Source organism: Lepus europaeus, chromosome 20 (assembly GCF_033115175.1).
Source record: "Lepus europaeus isolate LE1 chromosome 20, mLepTim1.pri, whole genome shotgun sequence".
Taxonomy (NCBI): domain Eukaryota; kingdom Metazoa; phylum Chordata; class Mammalia; order Lagomorpha; family Leporidae; genus Lepus; species Lepus europaeus.
In genome coordinates, this window is record NC_084846.1 from 13,908,079 (window position 1) to 13,914,237 (window position 6,159).

Below are 6,159 nucleotides of genomic sequence, written 5' to 3' on the forward strand. Positions count from 1 at the left end.
TCTTTGTTTTAACCTCTCATTGAATGAGCAGTAACAGCATGTATTTCTTAAGTGCAATTTTAAGAATATTGAGATTCTTCCCACCGTTTCCGTTTTCCCACCCACACTCCCACCTCTCTTCTTCCTCTCTCTCCTATTATCAGTCTTATTTTATCCAAAGATCTACTTTCAGTCCCCGCCTGCCCGCCTGCCTGGCCTAGCAATGTAGCAATGTGGCGGCAGCAGCAGGTCTCTCCTAGACTCGGCCCAGGGAGGCGGCAGCACATGGCAGCCTCACTGGCCATGAGTGCACCCCTGACCCACCCCAGCCTGCCCTAGAGGCCGCCGCTTCCGCTCCAGGGCCATGCCACCATGGGCATGCAGGGCTTCCAGGACTACATCAAGAAGCACTGACCAAGCACTGTGATGACAGTGGAACTGCAGACGCTGGAGCAGCTTGGTGGGCGGTGGGTGGCAGCGGCCCCTGCAGACCCCGCTTTGCTTGCTGGTGAACGCCAATGACTGCCTGTATCACCTGTACAGCACTTCTACACTGACTGGGTCAGCGGCGGCCAGTGGAGCCAGATGCTCAGCTACCTGAAGGTGCTGGCCAAGGCCTGCTTCGGCAGCAACATCTAGCTGCTGGTGTTCTTCAAAGGTGCACTGGAGAAGGCACAGCTGCACGAGTGGGTCAAGTGGCAGGGCAAGGAGCGCCAGATGGCACAGGTGATCGTAAGCCACATCTAGAACAAGGGCACACCACCGCCCAAAGTCTGGTTCCTGCTGCCCCTCTGCATGGCCCACTGCATCTGCCTGGCGCTCATCTGCTTTTACATCAAGGTCGCACAGAGCATTGAGGATCACCATCAGGAGGTGACTGGCTTCTGCAGAGAGAATGGCTTCCACTGCCTGGTGCCATATGACTCCGACCACGCCTTGTGCAACATCCCTTATTACTTCAGCACCCATGCTCTCAAACTGAGTCACAATGGGAAGAGTCTCATCACAAGCCAGTACCTGATGCACAAGGTTGCCAAGTAGTTGGACCTGAATCCAAACCGTTTTCCTGTTTTTGCTTCTCTGCCAGGAAATCACATTCTACCTGATGAGGATCTGGCATTGTTTCATTGGAGTCTGCAAAGTCCAGAACATCCACTAGCCTTACTAAAGGTCCGGACCGACCAGCTGGTCTTGCCACCCATTGATGTAGTGATCAAAGCTGTTGCCGACTACATCCACAACATTCAGGACAGCTCTGACCTCGATGCCATAGCTGAAGATGTTTTCTAGCACTCACAGTCTAGAGCAGATGACAAAGTCACTTGATTTAAGAGAGAGATTGGATATTACTCAGCAACTAGTAAGCCTGTGTCATGTCACCACCACATTACTTAGCCAGACCAAATCCATTTGGAATTCCTGGGATGGTGCCGCCTTATGTTCCCCCTCAGATGCTCAACATTCCACAGACCTCTGTGCAAGTGAAGCCCGCAGCCCCACAGAAGCCCAGCTCAGGGGGCACCCCGGGCCAGGGTACCATATGCCTATGATCTGGACTGGAGCAGGAAGGCCATGGTGGAACAGAACAGCTACAGCAACATTCCGCATGAGGGGAAGCACACACTGCTGTATGAGAGTTCCTCATCCATCAGTCCAGCCCAGGGTGGCAGCCCCAACCACGTGGATCCCCTGGTTCAACTTCCCTGGTTCTTCCACTTCATCATCTTCAGACAACAATGAGGGCAGTGCAGGGGCAACAAACCACATCAGCGGGAACAAGATTGGCTGGGAGACAGGAAGCCATGCAGAACCTCAGGCATGGGGGGATGCAGGCAGAAGGTTCATCCAATGCCTCTTCGGGAAGCCAGCCAGTGGAAGGCAAAGGGAGCCAGATGGGCACAGCCATCTAATCCTGTGCCTCCTGTCGATGCCCACCAGGAACCACATGGACATCACTACTCCTCCCCTGCCCCCTGTTGCTCCTGAGGTGCTAAGAGTGGCTGAGCACAGGCATAAGAAGAGGCTGATGTACGCCTACATCTTCCATGTCCTGATCAAGGGTGAAATCAAAATTGCTGTTTCTATTGAAGATGAAGCCAACAAAGACCTGCCTCTGGCCACCCTTCTCTATAGGCCAGTTCATCAGTATGTTTACGGAGTCCTGTTAAGTTTGGCAGAAAGCAGAAAGAAAACTGAGTGACTTGCTTTTAGAAAGAACAGACTTCCACCAGAATTCTTGCTGGTGATTATTAGGGAATGGGCAGCTTACAAAGGGAAGTCTCTTCAAACTCCAGAACTGGTGGAAGTCCTGGCCTTCAGGGAATGGACCTGCCCCAACTTGAAGAGGCTTTGGCTGGGCAAGGCAGTGGAGGACAAGAACCACAGGATGAGGGCCTTCCTGACCTGCATGTGGTCAGACACTCCTGCCATGCTGAACCCTGCCAATGTGCCCTTCCACCTCATGGTGCTCTCCTGCATCTTAAGGTATATGATGAAGTGGCCAGGAGCTCAAATACTATGGCGTCAGGAGCTAGACGACTTCCTTGCCCAGGTGCTGTCCCCCAAGCTCCATGAGCCAAATCAGCTACAGGAGCTCAAGACTGAGAACCTCAACCCCCGAGGGATTCAGCTGTCAGCCCTCTTCATGAGTGAGGTGGACATGGCACTATTCACAAATGACACGTGTGGACAGCCCATCCCCTGAGAGCACTATTTTCCATGGATGTATTTTGATGGGAAGCTCTCACAGTGCAAGCTCCTCAAAGCCAGCCAGGAAAAGACCCTGCTCATCTACCTCTGTGATGATCAGGCCGAGAAGGCTGCCAAGGTGGAGAAGATGCACCAGAGCATCCTCAAGGGGCTCAACCTCTCCTGGCAAAACCACCCTCTGCCCTTCCCCCCCACACCCTGCTGTGCCCTTCTACCCCACCTCAGTGTACCTACAGCACTTAGGGCCCGTGCCACCCTCCCAGGGCAGGGGCAGAGGCTTTTCAGGAGTCTGTGGCTTTGGAGGCCCCTATGGGGAAGTGGTAGTGACAGTCCCCTACGTAGTGGTGGTGCCGGCACCCTGTGGAGCCTTCTCAGGCAGTGACAACAGCAGAACTAGCAAGGCCCAGGGCGGAGTCCAACCTATGCCTGCTCAGGGAGGGAAGCTAGAAATTGCTGGCACCGTGGTGGGCCACTGGGCCAGGAACAGGTGCACTGTGGGGGCTGTGGTCCTTCCCCTTGCAGGTGGTCTCTGTTGGAGGATCTGCCAGAGGGTGTCCAAGAGGAGTTATTTCCACCCCAGTGATTCGAACCTTTGGAAGAGGTGGAAGGTGCTATGGCAGAGGCTGTAAGAACCAGGGAGCGATTCAGAGCAGACCCCCGTATGCTGCTTCAGCAGAGGAAGTAGCCAAAGAGCTCAAGTTGAAATCCGGGGAACCCAAGTCGTCTGCCACATCTTCAGATGGGTCCCTGGCAGAAAACGGAGTGACAGCTGAGGAGAAGCCCCTGCCCCAGATGAATGGGAGTGCGGGTAATGCCAGGGTCCCCAACTGCTCCGAAAGTGCCTTGAACAGTGACTCTAAAACGTGCAATACAAATCCTCACTTAAATGCAGTAAGTACAGACAGTGCTTGCCGCAGAGAAGCTGCACTGGAGGCAGCTGTCTTAAATAAAGGAGAGTAAACTTATTTTTATGGAGGGTGAAGGATGCTGGAAGGGTAAGGATTTAGGAATATCTGGAGAGAAAGAGAGCCTGCAGTTATGTACATTTTGTCCTTTCTGTAAGAGAAAAATGAGGACTTTTGAAATCCAGATCCCTCTTTGATATCAGAGATTTAAACAACACATTTTTAGTTTTAACCAGTCGTGGTCGAAATGCTACAATAAAACAAATAAAGAGAGAAAGAAAATGAAGAGCATGTGACTCCCACACTTAAAATGAAGTACACATGAAGTTTAAACTGATTATGACAAAAGCCTATAGTTGTGTTTCTTAAACTATAAAGAAAACAATTTTTGGAAGTCTTTAAGTGTATGTAGCTTAAATATAATTTAAAATATTTGACACCATATGTATGCCATTATATTTGATTTTGCATTACTCTTTCACAATGAAGCTTTGTTTAAGGCTTTGTTTTTTTATGATTAGGAAAGAAATAAGGCACAACCACAATTTTTCTTTCTTAAATTTCATCATTGTTGATGTGGTTCTTTTGTGTTAAAAAAAAAGTGCAACTATTGAAACTGAAAAATTATAGAGTAATGTTGCCCTTCTGCTGATTTTAAATGCACAGTACATCATACATACATTATAAGCAAGTTAAATGGAGGTAAAGTTGAAATCATAGAAGATGCAAATGACCTTTCAAAATCCACACAATGTGTTCTGAAACTTTTGGTGACTAATACCATGCATCTGTGATCAGTGAACTATGTGATTTTGAATCGGATGTAGACATTAGTACTACTTCTTGAGCTAAACCTCTGCATATTTCATAAATTTTAAAGTGTGTAGTTAATATTATGCATGTTATTTTCCTTTCTTCCTTTCTCATCAGTATGTGCCCATTTGCAAAACAAAAATGCTAATAATCAGTAATAGTCCTATAAAAGCTGTTAACTCTGTTTAGTAATTGACTGATCTTGCTCTAACCTTAACATTTTGTGATTATTGACCTCTGTTGCATTTATTCTAAAACCTCCCAAAATTACCTAGCCATTTCAAATATCAGCATTACCCTTGTGTATTCACTGCTGTATGCATTATTGTTCTTTGTTGCTGTTTTATGCCTTCATATTAGCAAAATATCAAATTCTGTGAAAAAAAAACCCTTTAATCTTAACAAAAAACTCTCTTCTGTAGCAGGAAACAAACTGCTTGTGGTAAGAACTTTCTCATCAAGAATTTAGTAGAAGCAGGTATACTTCTATCATTTTGATGTTTTGTTAATGTTTCCCAACATTGTACTTTGAAATCACAATCACTTCTTATCGTTTCCATATACTTCTGATGCTCTTCATCACATTTGTGATCAGAAATGAAGTGTAATTTCCCAACCCCTGCCTACAACAGCTAAGTAGGATCTTACTGTAAGTTGAAGGGAGTTCTGCCCTAACTCATGGATTGTGAAGAATGAACTGCTGTTGGGTTTGATTGACTGATGATGGACTGTGGTGTGGTGTATTGGAGGCTATTGAATGCAACTTACAATGCTTAATAAAAATCTTTATTCTACTAGTATAAAAAAAAGTATAGTAAGTCAAGAGTTCATCAATTTGTATGATAAAAAGAAAAAAAGAAAAAGAAAAAAGAATAAAGAAACTTTCTCTACAGTTGAGACAGGGCAGTTCCAATTCATTGTGTTTCAGTTAATTTCATTATTTTTTTTTTGGAGAAACTTAACTAACTTTAAAGAAGCACCCCAAAATGATACATCTTTTGTTAGCACTTAGACATAACTGTAGCTTACGAGACATAAGAGTATCCTTTATTTAATGTATTAAGAGGAAGTAAATCTTTGGGAACAAGTTTTGTTGTTAGTTAATGAAGCACCTACAAAAACAAGCAATGGAGTTCGACACTTTGGCCTAAATTATAAGAGACATAAGTATATCCTCCATTTAATATGCTAAAATCGAGTAAATCTTTGAAAACAAGTTTTATTACTAACTCTCTTAAAAAAACTCTTTGAGGACAGAAATCCTGCATGGGAGGTTAGTGCACAGTGACTCCTGTTGTTAATTTAACAATTAACACTCTTATCTGTGACCTCAGTGATCACCCAAGGCTCTTGACATGAGCTGCTTAGGCTATGGAAGGCTTTAGAATCCACAAAATCTGTCAGTATTTAACAAAGCCATAAGCAAAGTATAAGTTCTCGCCTCCCTTCAGAGAAAAGTACCTTCTTTAATGATCACTTCTTTCCACTGCAGTCTCACCCATAGATGGTCCTTCATGTAGAACACTTTTTGTCACAGTGTCTTGGCTTTCCATGCCTGAAATGCTCTCAGCCAGACCAGCATGCCTTAAGGGCTGATTCTGAGGTCATAGTGCTACTTAAAGTGATTGTCATTCTATGAGTCTGATGTCTGGACTGATTCCCATGTTGGATCCCTTACTTCCTTTTAATTCTATCTATTATTTTTTACCTAACTATTAATCCTATTCATATCACTTTAACACTTAAAATGCTA

General features: G+C 45.5%; 1 pseudogene; it reads left to right on the plus strand.

Annotated features, from left to right (window-relative positions):
* Positions 1-351: 351 nt before the first annotated feature.
* Positions 352-3,648, plus strand: LOC133749438 (constitutive coactivator of PPAR-gamma-like protein 1; annotated as a pseudogene).
* The last annotated feature ends 2,511 nt before the right edge of the window (positions 3,649-6,159 follow it).